Raw genomic sequence first — 23,189 nt, 5'->3', positions numbered from 1 at the left:
CGTGATTTTTAGATCATAAACGAGTTAAAGGAGGGGGAACAAAAAGAATTCATGTGAATACTGAATGAAGATCTAAGGCAGAGATACCATTCTGGAAGAGTGTTTGGAGTATACATGGAATCAAAAGAAACTTGGCACACAGCATTTCCTACCACTGAATTTGAATCTCTTCAGTCAGATTTGGGGCTGACTGATTTTTTTTCTCCAGAATGCTGACTTAATTCTCTTTTGTGTGATATTCACAATTGACAAAGTGGAAGTCTAGACCTGGGTCCAAAGGGACTTCACAAAACAGGGTGACTGGGCAACAAAAAAAAAAGCTAACAGAACTTTGGGAATTATTAAGAAAGGAATAAATAATAAGACAGAAAATATCTTATTGCCTCTATATAAATCCATAGTATGCCCACTTGAATACTGCGTGCAGAGGTGGTCATCCTTTCTCAAAAAAAGATGTATTGGAATTGGAAAAGGTACAGAAAAGGGCAATACAAATTTTTAGGGCTTTTATATGAGGAGTGATTAATAAGATTGGGACTTTTCAGCATGGAAAAGAGATGATTAAAGGGGATATGATAGAGGTCTATAAAATCATGACTGATGTGGAAAAAGTAAATAAGGAACTGTACTGAAGGTGCACAATATACAGGGTTCAAAAAAGAACTAGGTATTTTTATGAAGGATGGATCCATCAATGGCCATTAGCCCCAATGGGTAGGAATGGTATCCCTAGCCTCTGTTTGCCAGAAGCTAGAAATGAGCAACAAGGGATGGATGACTTGATGATTACTTGTTCTGTTCATTTCCTCTAAAGCACCTGGAATTGGCCACTGTCAGAAGACAGGATACTTTGGTCTGACTCCGTATGGCTATTCTTATGTTCTGTTCTGAGTCTGATTTCACTTACTCTGCTTTTACACACGTGTAAGCCCACTGATCTCAGTGGAGCTACTTGAGATTTACAGAAGTTTAACTGAGATCAGAATTATTCCCACAGTAGCATATTTGTCTCAAACTTATCTAGCATAAAATCTAGGAACAAAAAAATGTAGGCCATTCGTAGAAGATGGGTGAGTCTATCCTGGGAAGCAATGAATCTGAAATAAAATAGGGAGTTCTGCTGGTCAATCAGCTGAACATTACTCCCGGTGCAATGCAGTGGCCAAAAAGGGCTAAAGTATGATCCTTGAATTCATAAACTGGGGAATCTCAAGTAGTAGAGGTTATTTTAGCTCTGTGTTTGGTATTGATCTGACTGCTGTTGGAATATTGTGTCCATTCTGGTGCCAACAATTCAAGAAAGATATAGATAAATTGGAGAGGGTTCAGAGAAGAACCATGAGAATAATATAAAGGATTAGAAAACCTGCATTATAGAGATAAACTCAAAATGCTCACACTATTTAGCTTAACAAAGAGAAGGTGAAGGAGTGGCTCAATTAGTCTGTAAGTATGTACATGGGGAACAAATATTTGATAATGGGATCTTCAGTCTAGGAGACAAAGTTTAACATCATCCCATGACTGGAAACTGAGACTTGAAATGAGTAAACTTTTAACAGTGAGGGTAATTAACCATTGGAACAATTTGCCAAGTGTTATGGTGGATTCTCCATTGCTGGAAATTTTAAAATCAAAACTGGATGTATTTTTCTAAAAGATATGTGCTAGGAACTATTTTAGGGAAGGTCAATGGTACTGTCAACTTTTCATTTGAATTGAATATAGTGTTGGTGAAAGATGCTGTGTTGACAGATCTGGAAAACAAATTTTTCTCTCTGTTCCCAGAATGGACATAATTCAGAAAGGAGTAATGCAAATTTCCCCCTGCAAATGCTTCTACTTTGTTATGGAAGGACAGCTTCCTCATGGTGAGCAGCTATTTCAGGGTTCACCTTTCTGGGAAGTGTCAGCCGAAACATGAAAGATTTGAGCCCAGATTTTCAAAAATGGCTGTTAATTTGGGGTTCCTTAATTCTGAGGTGCCTGATACAAGACACTCAGGGTCTCATTTTTCAGAGTAGCTGAGCACCAACAATTTCATTTTGAGACAATGTAAGATGCTGGTGCTCATCACTGAAAATTAGCTTCCAGGTATCTCAGGATGGGCTCCCAAAAGTTAAGTCATCCAAAATCTTCACTCATGTTTGAAAATGTTGGCCTTTAACATTCTGGAAACTGAATAAGCCTCTTATCTTTAATAATGGCACCTCCATATCCAGATGGGTGGTATGGTTAAACGAAGTCTGTAGTGCTGCTGCTCATGGTGTCTCTATTCTGTGAATAAATAGAGGACTTAATCTCCATGGCTGTCAATCCAGCATGAAATTCAGATATTTTTACAATTATTATTTTAGCTCTGTGAATCATTCTCTGATGTGTTAGGAGATGTGCAATAAATAGATAATGGGAGATGTATAGCTAAAGTGTTGAGGTGTGCTACTTGAGATGCATTGCTAACACTTTGTGCCTCTGTAGCATTTTATATAGATATTTCTGGGCATATGAAAAACAATGATTCAAACCTGGGCAACAATTTCTCAAACTCAACTCATTGGTGGTAAATTTCAAGACCTACAGAAAATACAGTAAAAAACATGTTATTGCCATATCAGGTCAGATGATTGATTTCCCATATTCAGTATTCTGTCTCGACTCATGACCAATATCTGATAGTTCAAAAGAAAGTGAATATTCATTTGCACCTCCTCTCCCCCTAACCCTGCAAACAGACAAACTAACCCAAGGCCCATAATGCCATATAGGGAAGACGGAGCTGGTGATGGCAATTGTTTTCCTGACCCCAGTGGAAATCAGTTTTCACCAAGGTTGAGATTGAGAAACACTGGGGAAGAGGGAATTGCATGGCTGCCTCTTGTGCTGTGCTTTGTCCATGCAGAGAAGACTAATTGGCAGTATAAGGTTGATTCAATAAGAGCGCACCTCAGAAAAGTGTGTATTGGCTCTTTTATGAACAGGAATCACTTTTTGTACCAATTGTATACTGTTTATATATCACAATCACATCCATCAGAAGAACATAATTTATTACAATTTCAATGCTATATATTTTATTAAGTCAGTAAGAGGAAGTAATGTGAATGAACGCAGCAAATAATTACTTGTCAAAGTTAAAAGGAATTTGTGATACAAATCTCCCATCAGGTTTATAAAGTGCCTCTTCAATACTAGAACCTCTCTTATTTCCTACTGCCAGGTGACTAAAATTAAAATTCCCGATGATCAACTTTCCTTTCCTTTCCTTTCCTTTCCTTTCCTTTCCTTTCCTTTCCTTTCCTTTCCAGCAGTGTTGTTTATTCTTCAGAAAATGAAGTTGCTGTTAATTTTTTTATTTATTTATTTTTGAAAAGTCAAGATTTCTTATTTAATTTAAGCTGTATAGGTTCATTTTACCTTTAGTACCTTGACTAGTAAATGTGTTCATTTTTTGTTATTTTCCTCCAGTTGTAAAATGACTACAGAGACGCTGCTTACACCCCATAGTACAAATTATGGCCAAGCACAAAGTGTTTAGAATTGTTCCATTGGCAACAATAGCAGAACTGTAATGAGACAGCCAACCCTCACACAACAGGCTTTTTGGCTCTTAACCCCCAACCCACCATTCCTTGGTGATGTGCAGACTGTCATCTTGTAATATCATTTTACCTACTCACTTTCCCTTTCTTTCTGTGATCTGGAGAAACTGCTCTTCAGACAGCTTAACCTCTTTTTTTTGCCACTGGCATATAGGGTGACCAGACAGCAAATGTGAAAAATCGGGATGGGAGTGGGGAGTAATAGGAGCTTATATAAGAAAAAGACCCAAAAATCGGGACTGTCTCTATAAAATCAGGACATCTGGTCACCCTACTGGCATACAGTATTAAGATTCAGAAACTCATATATCACTTGGGAGTCAGCTTAGGATAACTCTTTCCAACAGTCTATTTCCTGAGTGCTGATTATTAGTCTGGTGTACACCAATTATCAGAGTGGCTATTTTGATATATTTATCTTAATGAAGAAGGGGCATATGGATCAAGAGGATGGGGTGGGGAAAGAACACATGTTAGTGTGCCTGTGGGATTTCTTTGTTCATAAAACAACCAGTTTTATTCTCTAAAAAACATGTTAAAAACCATTCCAGGAGATTCCCAGGGAAGGAAATTTGTGAATGTCAAGCTAACTGTAACAGACAAATTTAAGGTTTACAGGTTCTATCTGGATCATCAAACACAGGTTTGGACACTTACCTGAGCTCTTTCAACTAGGAATTTGGGGAAGGTGGTTGGGAGATGGTCGTGTAATCTCCATGACTGTTTCTAACACAGAGTGGGAGGAAAATCAAGTGAGAGAGGTTACAGCAAAGGAGAAAGGAACAACAAAGTTTAGGAGAATGGATCAAAGAGGAAAGATAGTGCCAATACCAATAATATTAACAGCAGTAACTGGCAATAGAATGACTATATCTAATAGGGTGAGGAACCGGAGAGAAGCCAAGGAGAAACAACTAAGATGTATGTGCACTGGTGAGATGAGCCTGGATAACAAAATAGAAGAACTGGAACTACTGGTACAGGAAGTGAAACCAGGTATTATAGCGATAAGAGAAACATGGTGGAATATTAGTCATAACTGGAGCACAGGTATTGAAGGTTATGTGTTGTTCAGGAAAGACAGAAATAAAGGTAAAGGTGGTGGAGTAACATTGTATCTTAATGATGATTCAGACTGTAAATAAATTAGAAGTGATGGAATGGATAAAACACAATCTATTTGGGTCAAAAACATTTTGAGGAAGGAAGGTAACAAACCAGGGTTCCACTGAGATAGTGGTTGGGGTCCACTACAGACCTCCAGGATCCAGGTTGGATATGGATAGAAATCTGTCCAATATTATTAAAAAAAATACTACTTGGAATTATGTGATTATGAGAAACTTTACTATCCAAGATATAGATTGGAGGATAAGTGCTACTGATGATGGTAGGACCCAGATATTCCGGGATGTGATAACTGATAGATATCTTCACCAAACAGTCAGTGAACCAACACAAGGAGATATCATTTTAGATTTAGTATTAGTAAGTAGCAAGGACCTCATAGAAAAACTGGTTGTAGAGGACAGCCTTGGTTCAAGTAATCATGAGCTAATTTAGTTTAAACTAAATAGAATGAAAAACAAAAATACGTCTACAATGAGGGTCCTTGATTTCAATTTAAAACATTAAGAGATTTAGTTAGGAAATTGATTGGTTTGGACTGAAGAGCTCAAGGATTTGAATGTGGAAGAGGCTTGCAGTTGTTGTAAGTCAAAGTTGCAGAAGCTATCTGAAACCCGCATCCCAAGCAAAGGGGGGAAATCATGTGGAACGGTGGCAGGCCAAACTGGTTGAACAAACATCTCAAACTGCTTATTAAGAGAAAGCAGAAAGCCTACAAGGAATGTAAGATTGGAAGGATTAGCAAGGAAAGCTACCTATTGGAGGTCAAAAAGCGTAGGGAAAAATTGAGAACTGCCGAAAGCCAAGCAGAATTGGACCTTACAGAAGAAATTTAAAACCGATAGTAAAGGTTCTGTAGCCATATAAATAAAAAGAAAACAAGGAACTAAGAAGTGGAACCACAAAGCACAGAAGATGGGGTGGAAATTAAAGATAACCTAGGCATGGCTGAACATCTAACAAAATACTTTTTCTCAGTTTTTAATAAGGGTAATGAAGAACTTACGGGTAGTGGCAGGGTGACTAATGGAAATGAGAATATGAACGTAGAAATTACCACATCCAAGATGGAAGTCAAACTCAAACAACTTATTGGGACCAAATCATGGTGCCCGGATAATCGCCATCCAAGAATATTAAAGTAATTGGCACATGAAATTGCAAGCCCAATAGTAGGGATTTTTAATGAGAATCCATAAACATATCCTATAACTGGAAAATTGCTAATATAGTACCTATTTTTAAGAAAGGGAAAAAAGTGATCTGTGAAACTACAGGACCATTATTTTGACCTTAGTTGTATGCGAGGTTATGGAACAAATTTTGAAAGAGAAAGTAGTTAAGGACATAAATGTAAACAACAATTGGTTTTACAAAAAGGTAGATTGTGCCAGACCACTCAGATCTTTCTTTGAGAAAATAACTCTTGTTTTGTTTTTTTAACAAAGGCATTGCAGTAGATCTAATCTAACTTGATTTCAGTAAGGCATCTGAAGCCTTTAAATCATGACTGAGGACTTCAGTAACTCAGCCAGAGCTTATAAGCCTACTACAGGAGGGGGTGGGAGAGGTTGTGTGTCCTGCAATGTGCAGGAAATCAGACTTGATGATCACAGTGGTCCCTTTTGGCTTTAAAGTGTGAGTATTAGAGATGCCAAAACATTACAAAATCATGTTCAGAAATAATCATTTCAATACTTACTGGCTGTTCAATATTTGAAGACATTGAGGCAAACGTATCTTTTTCACACACGTTTGAAGATGGATTATTCTTCGTTCATACAAAACCCCACAAATTTTACTAACAAGGCTATTGACATTTGTTTCTCACTATTCATGAGAAAGTATGTCATCAGTACTAGATTATGGTAATCTGGGTCCCTAGGAAAATGATGACATGGGCCCTCCTGGCTCTGCCCTCGGACTGTGACCCTGCTCTCCTTTGAACAGGCGTGGGTCTACCTAGAGAGGTAGATGCAGTGAAAGGGGACATCTTCTCTACCTTTATAGATTAGGAGCCTCCTCCCTTCAAGATCAGCAGTGGTAGTCCCCACAGCACTTACCCTGGAAGTCAGCAGGGTTACCCTGCTGCATTTTTCTTCTCTTGCCATGTGCAGTCTTCTCCCGGGGTGTGGTTGATGGGGCTCCCCTGATGAGTAAAGATTTGAGTTAACATTACATTGAGGTGTATTGGGAAGTTTATGCTCCTCAGACACACAGTCTTTACTGCTCTCTGCAGACTCACACAGACATCATTGCAATAGGTACGCTTGTGTCATGTCATTTTACTTACGCAGCAAGTCAGACACCACAAATAATGACTAGTGAGAGCAGTTCATGAACAAGCCGTAAGCTGAAAACAGTTTGGCCACATGATTTGGTGATTACTTCTGAAAAATGAAGATGGTCACAGAAATTAGGATTGGTTTGTGAACAATTCACAAATGTATTGGATTTTATACAATGGTTAGACAATAGCAATTAATAATTACTTTGGATCAACAAACTATTCAAACCCATATATACATTTTCAAAACTGAGCTGGATGTCACAAAAGAAAATCTTTTTCTTATAAGATTCCTGATGGCCAGTCTAGAAACCGCAAGGTCAATGCTGCTGTTATGATCATTGTTATTTCACAATGTAAACGTTCCCGTATTCATAATTATTTTTGCATAGCTCCAAGGTGTCAACACCCATTGAACTTGGGTATCTTTAATGGATTTTAGAAAAATTATCACTCACATAGAGCTTCACAATGGTAAGTAGTTAACTCTTAAAACACAGAATTATGGAAAGGAATAGAAAATGCTGATACACATTGTTGGGCTCTAAATTACTTGTATTCATAAGAAAGAAGACATAGGGCATCACTGTGGACAGCTGTTTGAGTATGGATGCTTAATGTGCAGCAGCAGTAACAAAAGCAATAATTCTAGCCCAGAAGAGCCGATGTTTTGGGGTCCGTCTCTGGAGGATAGGCAACAGACAGTGGTCAGCCAAGAAAAGCCCTTATCTTTGGATATTCAGCCCTAGAACTCAGGGAGAATAAAAGAACTAGATGTTCCCTTGGTTGGTTCTCTGTTGCTAATCACGACTTCATAAAAGAGCTTCCAGAGCACAAGACCTTCTGCCAACCATCCTTCCCCTGCCAACCACACTCTGGGTAGGAGCTCCCAAATCAGAAACACTTATAAAACTGCCATGAAACAGTCTTCCTTTGCAAAGAACCAGTTGCTGTCCTGCCATGTGCTCTTTGGGAACAAGCTGAAAGAGCACTAAGCTAGCTGAGTGGCGCAATGGATTTATCAGTGCATGATGGAACAAATATGGTAACTGCATGAAACACTTTGGGCTGAGTATATTTCCTTTCATGGCTGCTAAAAGTTTGAATCCAAATATTTTCAGTTTTGTCCTAAAAAGTTCAGTCCCTAGGCTGAAGAAAGAGGGGAGATACTCAACTTTGTCCTTTATTCTGCCTGTTCGTTTTTTCTCTTTGGTCATATTTTTCCCCTCCTTCCTCTCTCCCTAGTTCTCTCAAAAACTATGCTTTGTTTTTAATCATAAGTTTGGAATGTATGAATGTAGAGGAGCCACATGAAATTCACAGGTTGGTCTATTTTACCTCTCCAAGTCCAATAAAGTTGCACTAGGGATAAATTTGGCCCCTGAAACCAATAATAATTTGCAACCACGGTTAAATCCAATCCTAGTAAGAGCTAAGGGATGACCCAAATGAATATCAAATCATTGCAATGAGCTATTGAGCAATTTGGCATAGAAGGACTATCCTCCCCATTTTTATCTCCAGCCAATGAGGGAAGCATTTTCACATCAGTTGAGATTAGATGTTGTGACTTGAAGGGAAAACAAGCTTCAGTGTTCACAACTGACATACCAGACTTGCTCTGTGGCCAACTGCCCCATTTGCATGTCCAAAGGGTGCTAACAGCGGTGGAGAGAAGTGAAAGAGAGGCTGGAGGGGAGGGATCTATAGAGAGAGGACTCTTATTTTCTTTCTCTCTCCACCCACTGGTGCAGACATTGTCAACAAAGCTATTATTCCACTCATTGGTCAATATGTATTCATTTTCTGCTGACTGCCTGGGGAATCGATGCATTGTATGCTGATCTTTTTCTCGGGTTCATTTTCCCAGGGACAGTAATGTCTAATCTTCAGTTCATCTGCATCATGCAAACATCCTGATTATAAGGTTTACAGAATGCTGAAATAATTATTCATCTCTGTGGTGACTCAAGGACAAAAGGAACTGATAAAAAAGAGCTCGCTTAGTGCCTTTCTTAACGGAAACTGCAGATTTTTTTTTAATCTTTCATTTTCCTCCTCCTCCATTTCCTTTTTTTGTTTTTGTTTTAAGAAAAGCAGATTTGTGGTTTGACCCTCTGTATGGAACTTTAAGTGAAACAAAGATAAGGGAAAGCAAAAAAAACTAACTTGGAGTCTTTCTCTGCACTTTTTAACCCAATCCACAGTTTCTAAACAGATGCTGTGCCATTAATGTGCAAAAGAATGCCCACTCCATTAAACAGCTGTGGCCTATGGTATTATTTCTTGTAGACTTTCTTTGCCAATATATATATAAAAATCAGCCTATATTTTCAGAACCAAAGGACCTGGTTCTAAACCCAGCTGAAGAGGAATGTATGATTTGTCTGATATTTGCTGTGTACGGATTAATTACCCTAGGAAATATGTAAGAAAAATGTAAAAGTTGTCAAACTACTTATGCTAATAGGAGAAAATCACACAGTGCTGGAAGAGTTCAAGTTGCATAGTTAATACCAGACATATCTAAGTTATTTGGGCAGCATGATGAGATTCCATCTGACCTGGCCAGTAGGAAGCATGTATCTTATATTAAGAGACGTTCACAAGCTAGTGTTGATCTGTCCAATGCATTTGTAATGCTGATCAATATCTGCCCCAAAGGAAGGATAAAATAATATTTTTTACAATTATTATTTTTATTGTATTTGCAGACTCCAGTGCTATTAAAAATGCTTTATTACAATATAATAGTAATTACTGCAACCTCTAGATAATCTGTATTGTAGGATGCTACTTATTTAAATATTATTTATCCAGATACATGCATTTATGATAATAAGATAGTTATCTTAATGTGAATTAGATATGGAGTAAAGTGTTCTAAGTGTATAGGAAGTTTATGTATATAAATAAATCATGTGATTTAGATAGTACAGTTGCTAATAAATAAATATGAAGCTTATTTTTCAAACCACTTACACATTAGGATCTTTTTGGTTTAAGTCATCTTTATAAATATAATAACATTCAATATAAAATTAGAGACTGGCTTGTCTCGATAAATGGGAAAAAATTGCATTTGCCAATCTTAGTGTCAGAGATGAAGTTTCAATCTTCACATATATAAATAAATCATGCACACATTTTTTCTCTTTATCTGGAACCTTTCCTCCTCTCTAGTGAGGGGACCTGTTGTATCTCTCTTTCCTAAGCTAATAGGGTCTAGCACAGAATAGCTTGATGAGGAATTAAGGCTTGTCCACATGCAAATTTTCTCTGAAAGAACTAATTCAGTTGCAATGCACACCTTCAGTTATTTGTGAACACTTATATTTCAGAATAAAAGTGCCATGTTTTGATTTAGCTTGTCAGTACAAAAATAACTGAAGCTAAATCAATATGGGTTGCACTGAAACTGAAATAAGAATATCCACACACAGACTTGCACTGAAATAACAAAGTGTAAATTACAAATGAATTAATTATTTCAGTGCAAATGTGTGAGTAGACCGTTTCTTAAAGGCTTTCCTGCCAATACTCAGCTATGTGGCATTCTATTGGTTTCCATTCCATCTTGCTACCCAGCATGTCAGGCTGTTGTCACCTTTTTGTGGCTAAGGGGAATGGGACTGGTCATCATTTAAGTGGTCTGGTCACCTTAGTTCTCCACTTCACTGAAGATATTTGGATACCCCATATTTAAAACCCACATATTGCTCCCTATAAATACATCAAGAGGCTAGGCACTGGAGAGGAAGAAGAATTTTTAAGCTAAATGACAATATTTGCATAAAAATAAATTGCTATAAACTGGCCATAAATAAATTTACTCTGGAACTGAGAGAGAATCTAACCATTAGAGTGGTAAAGTTCTAGAAGAGCATCCCAATGGAAATAGTGGGGGCAAACAACCTAACTAGTTTTGAGATGGAGCTTGATAAGTTTATAAGTATGATTATTTGACAGAGTTGCTGAGAAAGCAGGGGGCTGGACTTCATGACCCAGGAGGTCCCTTACCGTCCTGTGTCCTGTATTCCTATGCTGTACGTATATGAGACAATGTTTATATTGTGGGTGTGCATTCCAAATTTGCATGATTTTCACATTCTACTCCACCATAGGTGTTTATCACATGATTAAAGAACATTCATTAGTAAGCAGACAAATGAACTGTCGTACCACCATCTTTGTAATTGATTGGTATGGAAAGCATGAAATGTTATGTTTTGCAGGCATGAAGATGGAATAAGAAGAAGCTTGTTGTCTCTGGGGGCTATTTTTATATGCAGCTCCACACCTTCAACAGAAACTGACCAGTAGCAGGTCTCCTAACAAGGCTATTAGGTGCCAAGATGACACACTGAGATCTGGTTTTAGGTGGGATAGATGCCCCCATTGGCCGGGATATGGGTTTGATGATCTAATAGATCTTTTCAGTCTCTAGCTTTTATGATTTTATTATTTGAAATGGGAAGATGAAAAGAGTGAGTTGCAAGGGTTTTCTTTCACTTTTTTTTCCTTTCTCTTTTGCAGGTTATCCTTTTTTTTTTCAAGTTGCTGTGACTGATCAATATAAATAGAAAAGGGGTCAAAAAGGGAAACACTCAACATTAAACAGAATAAAAGAGAGCTTACAGCTGGAAACTAATTGATTGAATGTGCATGGATGATTATGCTAAATGCCCTTGTCAAAGTTTGAGTACTAAGAAACAAGTTTAATCCTTTTTTTCCATGTATAGAAAAGAGAAAGGAGTGTGTATTTAATGCAAGTTTTGTAACCGTGACAATTCCAGAAGGTTGTGTGAGCTGTTAGTTAGACGAAGAGAGTAATACCAATAAGAATCATGGGTTTAAATCCCACTGAGTGTACTACAACTTGTTTGACTTTGACCTTGTGTCTCCTGATCTTAACTTGAAAAAAATTATTACATAATTTCATAAAACCAGCAAGACTTTAGTGAAAACCAGATGCCCTGTAATACAGTGCCTTTATATATATAATATAGGTTCTGGAGAAGTTCATGAAAGATTATATGTTGTTTGTTATTTTATTTTATTTATTAGTGTTTTGAATAATCCACATTTGTAATTTCACACACACACAATTCTGGATTTTCCATGTGTCTAACTCAAATCTAAAACTTCATTAATCAGCAAACATAATACAATGGAGTTTCTCTCAATTTACACAAGGTGACCCAAAAGCAGAATGTGGCCTAATAGTTCTGTAGGGAGTATGAAGGTGCAGCTATTGCCTCTTACTCTATTTAAATATAAAACAGGCAAAGATGAGTACTTCGGCCTTTCTAAATAGTGTAGTCTCTGTGGCAGAGCTGGTTGAAAGCTGAGTCCAAGTGAGATTTGTATTGAGATGTCAATGTTTATAAAGCAGAAAATAGAAGCTGGTGAGGAATGACATCCTCTTGACAAACTGCCAGAAAGCATGGCCCAATCAGAATCTGAAACGCAAGGGCCATAAAATGAGCTGAAGTGATTTGGCTGACAGTTCTTGATTGAAATACAGTGGAGGGTGGTATGTGTTATAACTCCCCTCTCGTTAAAAAAAAAAAAAAGTGTGTGCTGCTGATAGATGAAAGGTCAGTCTTTCTTCAAAGACTGCTACATTGAAGCAGCTGGAAAAGCAGGATTAGGAGCTGAGTTTCTGGGAAGGCAGTGGAAGAAGAAATGAGCCATCAAGTATCTGTTTTGAGGTTAAGAATATTTAAGTGCTCACTTTAGTAGCACTTTCCAAGTATAATATAGGTGACGCTGAGAGCCAGTTTCAGGAAATTTGCTATAGAGGGTTTAAATTTAATTGTATTTTCCCTATGTGTTCAAAATAAGTTTTTTTGACAATTAGAAGGGGATATAAACAATGATGGAAACTGGGTATGTGATTTTCTTGAGGTTGAAAACTTTTCTAAAGAAAACAGAACAGAAAGTATGAGCAAGAGATTGAAACCTAGAATGCACAGAACATTTCATAAGAATAACAGTCCATATTTAATCACTGAAACTGGAAAGAAAGGATGGAATAGTCTGGCTTTTCAAAGCAAGACAATTGAGTATAGAGTCCCTGCCCTTCCTTCCTGGAAAGCCTCAGGTGTTCCAACCCTGCCTTGCAGAATAGGAAATGTTATCCCTCTCCTACGTAATCAAGGTTACCTCTTCCCTACAAACCAAGATAGTTTTGAGGTTATATTTTTTATTCCCAAATGGAATATGCATTCAGGCTGCAATCAGGTATCTAGCTACAGTTAGTTACTCCAGTTTAAAATTACAATTATCTGAGCTATTCTTACCCTTAACTTGATAGTTCAGAAGTCTGGTTAGTGGGTTCTTGTAATATTAGGATCACCATCACTATGTAGTATTTTCAGATGTTTTTCAAGATTTATATTGAATTTGGATTTTACTCATTTCCAGAAAGAAGGTCCCATACACTCTTTGCAAATATGAAACATAGTAAAGCAAGAAACCCCCCTCACAAAAAATTGGTTTAGATCTTGATTCGTTTTTAAAAGGCATATGTTTACACATGGCCATGAAAAAGTCAACAGTTCCCACTTGTTGGTAATCCACAGCCTGAGTTTAGTAATTCTTTAGTAATAGTTCAAATTATCTAGTAAATAAACTTGCAGCTACACACCATTGCTGATCGCTTAGTTACACTGATCAAGTAATAGTAGAGTAACCATAAGAAGGATTTATTGTTACTGTGGTAGTGGCTAGAGGCCACTGTTGTGCTAGGCATTTTACAAATCCATTGCAAACACATGGTCCCTACCCCAAAATGTTTACAGTCTAAGTGCACAAGTCAGACTACAGATGAGTGAAAGGAAGTATTACCATTCCTATTTTACAGGTGCTGAACTGAAGCATAGAAAAACTAAGTAACTTTCCCAAAGTCACATAGTGACAGAACTGAGCACAGATTTTATGAGTCCTAGCCCAGTCCTTTAACCACTAGACCATCCCTCCTCTTAACTTTTGGGCAAAGGCATAATAACTGTGAGTAAATTATGACTTAATAGTGACCACTATACACATTAAGTATAAAAGTAATGAAAAACTTATTATGTTACAATAGCTCAACTAACTTGAGTTCATGTTACAAAGCTAGCATGATTATTTAACATATTGTTAACTCCAGATTGCTAGGCACTATTTATCTTGGTGATATGCATTAATTAAGAGATAGAAGCCCTCCTGGAGACCAGGCCTGAAAATCTCAGACTAAAAGGGGGTTTCTTTGTTTTCATTCAAGCAAAAGAAGTATCATCTTCCCATCACTTTGGCATTCTTAATATCAAGGGACAATGATGAATATCATTATAACAACAGGATTTAATATCTTACTCTAGGAATGGAAAATGTGTGAATTTGTTTGGCAGTCAGGATTGCATCTGATCCATTTCTATTCTTCATTTGTGTTCATTAGTCAGAGGCACTGTGTAACATCCTTGCAGGAGATGAAATACTGATGGCAGATACATCTAATAAAAGATTTGAAATTCATTTATGCTTTAATAAAACAATATTGAAAGATGAAATATACCTTCCTGTTCCCTGCTGGCAGGTTGGCTCTCATAATTTTCCATTACACGTAATATATGTTACAGGATCATTTTCTAATAACCTTTCCTTGGCTTCACTTTTTGCTTTGGTTTCAAATGGAAGTGGAATGTCTGACATGTTAATACTAACATGGGACCAAACCCTGGTCCATGCACAGAGCCTGAGTAAACTGGTTGTCTGCAGGAGAAGTTTTTGGGAGAATCTTGGCCCCCAAGCCTTAGAATGTCAGTAAACTTTGCAGTAGCTGCTCTGTATATATGAGTAGGATAGATAAGCGTGTGGTGTGGCCCATAAATTGATGTGATCATGGATACACTTGGACATAGCCCCTTCCTCACTGAGCTATTTTCTCACCATAAATCTTCCTTGTTTGTAATGGCAGATTATTTCTCTCATTGTAAATAGAAGAGTGGCTGCCCAAGTAGGCGTCTGAGTACATTTAACCAGTAATATGTTTTTTTAAGCTATGCCTTATGAAAATGCCCATTGCAAATAATAAACTGGTTTCTGTGAGTTCCATTTAGCAACCAGGCTTTAGAACAACGGATGCTATAGGTACAGCTCTTCTAGTAGAAACTACAACAGGTCAGTAGCAATCACCAGTGAACAGAGGAAACCGGATGAAGAATTCTAATAGAGTTCATTAATATTTGCACTAGAGCAAGCTATGATAATAAGGGCAGTCAATGATCAAACCCGATTCTCCAGGATATAAGATGATGATGTGTAGAAAAGAGGGTGGTTAGTGTGGTCAGAAAATATTTTTTCCATGTTAAACATTGCACATTAGGTAGATGCATTTTCTGCTTCCCTGGAAATACTAGGTATTGGCCATTGTTTGAGATATAAGGATACAAGATGTGATGTGCCAGTGATGAGAACCAGTATGGCAGTTCTTATATTTCCAAGGAAAACAAAGCAAAAATATTAGTGTGTCTTGGATAATACAAGCAGATCTGAGTTAAATGGGGGTCTCATAGTCTTTAAGGTCAGAAAGGATGAATTGCACCCTCAGCCAGTTCACAGATGACACTAAGCTGGGGGGAGAGGTAGATACGCTGAAGGGTAGGAACAAATTGGAGGATTGGGCCAAAATAAATCTGATGAGGTTCAACAAGGACAAGTGCAGACTCATGCGCTTAGGAAGGAAGAATCCCATGCACTGCTACAGGCTGGGGACCGACTGCCTAAGCAGCAGTTCTGCAGAAAAGGACCTGGGGATTATGGTGGATGAGAAGTTGCATGTGAGTCAGCAGTGTGCCCTTGTTGTCAAGAAGGCCAATGGCATATTGGGCTGTATAAGTAGGAGCACTGCCTGCAGATCGAGGGAAGTGATTATTCCCCTCTATTCAGCAATGGTGAGGCCACACCTGGAGTATTTTGTCCAGTTCTGGGGGCACCACTACAGAAAGGATGTGGACAAATTGGAGAGAGTCCAGTGGAGGGCAATGAAAATGATTAGGGAGTGGAGCACATGACTTACGAGGAGAGAATGAGGAAACTGGGGTTATTTAGTCTGCAGAAAAGAATAGTGAGAGGGGATTTGATAGAAGCCTTCAACTACCTGAATGGGGTTCCAAAGAGGATGAATCTAGGCTGTTCTCAGCGGTGACAGATGACCGAAAAAGAAGCAATGGTCTCAAGTTGCACTGGGGGAGGTTTAGGTTGGATATTAGGAAATACTATTTCACTAGGAGGATAGTGAATCACTGGAATGGGTTTGCCTAGGGAAGTGATGGAATCTTCATTCTTAGAGGTTTTTAAGACCCGGCTTGACAAATCCCTGGCTGGAATGTTTTAGTTGGTGTGGTCCTGCTTTAAGCAGGGGATTAGACTAAATGACCTCCTAAGGTCTCTTCCAACCCTAATATTCTATGATTCTATGACCATTGTGATCATCTAGTCTGACCTCCTGCACATTGCAGGCCACAGAACCTCTCCTCAAGTTACAGAGAATTCACCACTGACATTAGTTTAAACCTGCAAATGAACCGTGCCCATGCTGCAGAGGAAGATGACACCTCCCCCAGGGTCTCTGCCAATCTGACGCGGGGAAAAATTCCTTCTCATTCCCAAATATGGTGATCAATTAGACCCTGAGCATGTGGGCAAGATCTATCAGGCAGATACTCAGTAGAGAATTATCTATAGTAATTCAGCCCTCCTCATCTAGTGTCCAGTCTCCAGCCATTGGAGACTTTTGCTACTGGAAGTTGCCAGTGTGCCCACATGCCATCATAGGCAGTACCTTCATACCACCACCTCCATAAACTTACCAAACTCAGTCTTGAATCCAGTTAGGATTTTTGCCCCCACTGCTCCCCTTGGAAGGCTGTTCCAGAACTTTACTCCTCTGATGGTTAGAAACCTTTGCCTAATTTCAAGCCTAAAATTGTTGACATCTATTTGTTCTTTTCCACATTGGCACTTAACTTAAATAACTCCTCTTCCATAGTGGAGACAGAGGGGCAGAAAGGAGCAAATGGTTTGGTAAGCCACAATGTGGAGAGGAATGTGGCACAACCATGGATGGAAGAGGGGCAGGACCTCAGGTGGAAGGGGCCACTTGCAGTGTCCTAGGGTCCCAGGAAACCTTGATCCATCTCTGCTTTTAAGAAAACAAATCAATAAACATAAAAACTGTACTTCAAATTGAAGGAGTTATTTTTCATTTCCTGTCCTAAAAAAAATGTTAGATACAGCTGCTGTCAAAATAATCTTGCTGAATTTCATTCCAGAGGCATCTGCATTTCAGTAGTGGGTTAGGAAATTACCACACTTACTGACTGTAAAGTGTTCTGGGGTCCATCAGGATGAAAAGTTTTGTATACATAAAATGCAATTACTCTTTCTTTTTTTATCCCCTTTTTTGACACAGGTCACCAGAGGAGCAGGAATGGCCATGAAATTTGTTGCTAGGAAATATCCTAACAACATGACTTGCCAATGAGAAAGAAAGTGGAATCCACTTTGGCAAAGAAGAGAATGTCCAATGAATGACCAACTACAGGTAAACTGAAAGTCATCTTCGTTCATATACCCTTAAGATGTACCGATGTTGTACGTCTAGTTAGATCTGACATCTCCATCCCACACATCACGGTGTTTACCCAAAGTCTTGTTCACTGCAACCATATTTTTGTTCTTATTTTCAAGAAGTGAGAAATGATTGTGGTGCTGGTGATTTGTTCCTGTAATGGGTGTCCAGTTGACCCTCAATGTGATATTTTTAGGCATCTCACTGGGAGCTGAAACAACAAGAGGTTGAAGTGCTTAGAATTCATCTGCACGAATCTTGCAAATGGACTTTGTTTTGCTGACAGAATTCTGTGTTCTGTATGTGAGTGCCAATTGTGTGAGGAACAAAGTGTTTTGGAAAATTGTCTATTTTTGAGAGGCTGGCTTTGGCAACTCAGTGCTGCAGTGAAATGAAGATGTTTTCTGTTAGCCTGACATAGAGGCTGCTGCATTTTAATCAAGAGCAGAAGGTAATTCAAAGTCATATGTGGAGTTTTCAAATCAGATGACTTCCTCTGAGATCTGTGGTGACCTCAGAAATGTGCACTGTTATATACTGTGTCGAGAGAAATAACACACATGCCTCTGTAGAATACGGGAGGCTACAAACCAGAATTTCTCAATTTTTTTTAGTGCTAGATCTGTAGTAACCAACATTACCCATAGCTAATGAGAATGGATTTCACTTTGGGAGGGGGTCCAATGGACCTATTGTACTTAGATTTCCAGAAGCCTTTGACAAGGTCCTTCACCAAAGGCTCTTATGTAAATTAAATTGTCATGGCATAAGAGGGAAGATCCTTTCATAGATTGAGAACTGGTTAAAAAACAGGGAACAAAGAGTAGGAATAACTGGTAAATTTTCAGAATGGAGAGGGATAACTAGTGGTGTTCCCCAAGAGTCAGTCCTAGGACCAATCCTATTCAACTTATTCATAAATGATCTGGAGAAAGGGGTAAAAAGTTTGGTGGCAAAGTTTGCAGGTGGTAGAGTTTGCAGATGATATTAAACTGTTCAAGATAGTTAAGACTAAAGCAAACTGTGAAGGACTTCAAAAAAGATCTCACAAAACTAAGTGATTGGGCAACAAAATGGCAAATGAAATTTAATGTGGATAAAGTAATGCACATCGGGAAAAATAACCCCAACTATACATACAATATGATGGGGTATAATTTAGCTATAACTAATCAGGCAAGAGATCTTGGAGTCATCGTGGATAGTTCTCCGGAGACATCCACGCAGTGTGTAGCAACAGTCAAAAAAGCAAACAGGATGTTAGGAATCATTAAAAGGTGGATAGAGAATAAGACGGAGAATATCTTATTCCCCTTATATAAATCCATGGTACACCCACATCTTGAATACTGCGTACAGATGTGTATCCTCATCTCAAAAAAGATATACTGGCATTAGAAGAGGTTCAGAGAAGGGAAAATAAAATTATTAGGGCTTTGGAACAGGTCCCATATGAGGAGAGATTAAAGAAGCTAGGACTTTTCGGCTTGGAAAAGAGGAGACTAAGAAGGGATATGATAGAGGTATATAAAATCATGAGTGAGGTGGAGAAAGTGAATAAAGAAAAGTTATTTACTTGTTCCCATAATATAAGATCTAGGGGCCACCAAATTAAATTAATGGGCAGCAAGTTTAAAACAAATAAAAGGAAGTTCTTCTTCACACAGTGCACAGTCAACCTGTGGAACTCCTTACCTGAGGAGGTTGTGAAGGCTAGGACTTTAACAGAGTTTAAAAGAGAACTGGATAAATTCATGAAGGTTAAGTCCATTAATGGCTATTAACCATGATGGGTAAAGAATGGTATCCCTGGCCTCTGTTTGTCAGAGGGTGGTGATAGACGGCAGGAGAGGAGTCACTTGATCATTACCTATTAGGTTCACTCCCTCTGGGACACCTGGCATTGGTCACTGTCAGTAAACAGGATACTGGGCTGGATGGACATTTGCTGTGACCCAGTACGGCCATTCTTACATTCTTATGCTCTAACCAGAGTTCTTAATTTAGTAAATATGAATATTATTCAGTAGAATTTATGAAAACTTCTATGTAATTTTTGGGTACGTTGTGGGGCATGGTATCAGAACAAATCTAATATGATGATTTTAGGACAATCTGCTGTTCTGGGTTTGTATAGCTTCTAGAATAATGGGATCATGGTCCATGATTAGGATTTCTATGGTAATACAAATTAATACAAATAATATAGTAAATGTTTCATCCTTTGACTACAGAAACCTCTGAAAGACAGTACATCTGACACTTCACTGTCTAGCAGCTTGTATAATCACTTATACTGCATCCACTTTTCACAGATGTAACACCAGGTCAGAATAGGAACAGTTTATATTTACTTTGCACAGAGATAAATGACTATTCTAACTTTAAGGCAGGGGAGGATCAGGGTTTTATTAGAGGCAGCCCCCAGTGCTTATGAGTTTGTTTTGTGCATGTGTTTGTGTGTGTGCTAAGCAATACGAAGGCGCCTGAGATAGTGAGCTCCACAGTCCTCTCTCTTGACTAAAGGATTCTAGAAACATGAGAGAATAAATAGAAATAAAGAGACTAATGGAGAAATATTTTTAAGTAATTACTGAACAGTACTGGCAACTACTGGCAACAGGCTGGTAAAGGAATACTTTGAAATAAACAACAACAACAACAGTTTTGTGTCCCATAGGTTTCTTAAATAAAGTTCTTCCATCCACATATATACACACTTCACATCATAGGCGCATAATTACATAGCAATGAAGCTGAGAGCAAAGGAAGAGAAGTTGTTTAGTTATGTAGCATGCAATGCTGTTGAATGTTTAGATGTTATCTTTCTGGCAAATTATCCCACTGAGTACAATAGTGACTCTCACATATTTTGGACTGTGGTAAGAGACTCTTTGGGAACATCAATTAGTATTTTAACACAATGAAATCAAGGATTTTTCAATGCTGGCAGTAGGGATGAAGCTGAGTAAATATTAACTGGATTGGAATTTGGGTACAGTAAACGAACCCCTAAGAATAATGAATGTTGTAAGATAATTCCCAAAGCTAAAGAAGTGAGAAGAATGAATGGAGATGGTAATGGAGAGTAGACTGATTTTTGTGTGTGGTTCTTTCCACCTCTGTAGAGAAAAAGCTAAATAAAAATCTGCTGTGCACTGTAGATGCTTACTATAATATTTCCAGTTATTTTTCTCTTGAGGAAATGCCTCAAGCAAAATGCTTGTCACCATCCTGCTGTGGTGGAGCCTTACTTTTCTATTTGTGTGCTTTGCTACTTCAGTTTGTTGCCTGCTCACTTCCCCCAAGAATTCTTCCCTGCCTGAGATATTTTTTTTATGGGTAACACACTCAGGCTGTAAAATATAAAGAATGGGAAACCAGTGACCTTGACCTCACCATGAGCGTTTCTATGTTTACCTCAAAATATCATGGACCTGCGTGGGTGTTGAAGGGTTATGAGCACTTCTAAGGGTGGAACCCATCAGACATGGCTTTTCATAAGTCCATGATTCCAAGTCAATATTTCTTGAGGTGCCTAAGGAAATTAAAATTCCAAAGGGAGGTGTATTGTGTAATGCTAACATTAATGGAGATTCTTCTTCAGTTCAAGTAGTAGGGTCCTAAGCTTTTAGAAAAGGAACATCATAACCTATCCCTCGATGACTAAGAAGTTTTGAGGGGCTATAGTAACAACTGTGAAGTACTAGGTTGCACTTACAATATATAAGATAGAGTGAAATAAATACTCTTTTAATGAAGCCATTTTTCCATGGACCATCATCACTCTAAATGAAGTTCCCCATATCCCTATAGATTCTAAGCAGGTTCCACTGTAATTACAAAGAAAACTTGGATTTGTAACAAATTTTAATAGTAAAAAAATACAACTATGAACTGATGTTCACATCAATTAGTTAGTCAGTGCTACTACAGTAACAGCAGTATGGTTTTAACCACATTCCTTCATAACAATTTTCTCACACACACACAAGGTATTATTCTCCTTATGTGGGTTATCCTAGGGGAAATAAAAGTTTTACAACGTCTTTTCTAGAGAATTTTCATATCTTTTGAAAAGAAAAGCAAGGTCATTTATAAATTCCATAAAAAATGAAACAACAAACTCCTCCGTTTAAGAATTGGCCCACCTACCAGTCACTTGGCAAGATTTCCTCCATCTCAGAAATGTTTCAGAGAGCCGTTAGGCTGAGTTATATCAGTCTGTTCCATCATCTCAGAAGATGAAGAGGTGTGCTATAGGCATTTTTCTCTGAGGGGTCGTATTTAGCATTGACTCTCAAAAGTCTGGATAAATTACCTTTCTCCAGGGAAGAGAGGGCTAAAACTCCAAATACTCTTTGGCAAAAAAAAATCTCCCTTGTACAATGTATCAATACATTTAATTTTCAATAAATTTCATGTCATGCCTGGAAAACAAATTGAACCTACTCTGCCCAAGCCCTAAAGATATTAACATATTTCACACTATCTTTACTTAGGCAAAATTGCAGTGAACTTGTTTGAGAATTTTGAGTGAGTAAGGATCTGAGGATTAGGCTCCTTGTGAGTATTGCACTGTGAGACAAGCAGAAATTATTCCAGCAGTTTCAGGTATACTACAAATGCCAATTGTTAGTTCAAACTGATTATTCTGTATTTATTGGCATTGTAACCCAGCTAATATATCCCCCAAATCCCCAATGCAACACTGAAAAAAATAGTTACAGATACTCTCTAAGAAAAACATTGATAACATTGCTGAATTAATTTACTTTCAATGGCCTAGAGATTCATCTTTTAGATTATTCTGAATTGGTTCTGGAACTATTTGTCTTTATCCAATAGTTATTCATTACCCTGAGCAGACTATACTCTGGATAGGGAGATTTACCTGGCCATGAACATATGTTCTTTCCAGCCAGTGGAGTTAAGACTATTTTAGCAACAGCTCCCAGTTCTCACAGCTAGTGTAAACCTCATTAATTTTTATGGTGGCTCAGTGGTTATTGAACTATAGATGTCTGAAACAGAAAATGTCATAGTACTATTGACTTTGAAGGAAGAAAAAGGTAAAGAGAAAACAGGAAGTAGGAGGGTTGAAAGTCTAAATGCTTGAAGCCAAAATCTGCTAGTTTATACTAGTATAATTTAATTCCAGCTCAACATTCATCTCTCTAGCTCAGTGAAGTTACTCTTTATATAATCAGTGTAAACAAAAGCAGAAATTCAGCTTCATTTTTGGGATAAATTGTCAAAACATATTCCAAGCTAAACTCTATCAGTGTCACTTTGAAACTCAGCACTTTAAATTTCAAGGAGGATTGTGCAAGCATCCTTTAGTGTGAGTTCTCTTGAGCTCACATCTTTTGAGTTTGGTTTGGAGGCATTTGATTCAAACAGTCCAAAGTGTTGCCAGAGCCATCATGTTTTGCCCAGTTTCACCTGGAACCATAAATACTTCCCTTTCATCCTCTTCCCTGGGAGAGAGATGAATCAGACCATGTTCATCAATATAGTTTGAAAACCTGTGGCAAACCTTGCCTATGTTTTCGGT

General features: G+C 38.0%; 1 protein-coding gene across 3 annotated transcripts in view; it reads left to right on the top strand.

Annotated features, from left to right (window-relative positions):
• LRRC4C (leucine rich repeat containing 4C) overlaps nucleotides 1–23,189 on the top strand; it is a 933,364-nt gene that overhangs the window by 518,245 nt on the left and 391,930 nt on the right. For all 3 annotated transcript variants that reach the window (XR_004375621.1, XM_032794464.2, XM_032794453.2), the window contains exon 3: nucleotides 17,474–17,605. The gene's annotated coding sequence lies outside the window, so the exon portion shown is untranslated. The remainder of the gene's footprint in view (nucleotides 1–17,473; nucleotides 17,606–23,189) is intronic.

Source organism: Chelonoidis abingdonii, chromosome 4 (assembly GCF_003597395.2).
Source record: "Chelonoidis abingdonii isolate Lonesome George chromosome 4, CheloAbing_2.0, whole genome shotgun sequence".
Lineage (NCBI taxonomy): Eukaryota > Metazoa > Chordata > Testudines > Testudinidae > Chelonoidis > Chelonoidis abingdonii.
The sequence above is the reverse complement of the archived record's forward strand: the minus strand, read 5'-3'. Positions and strand labels throughout refer to the sequence as shown.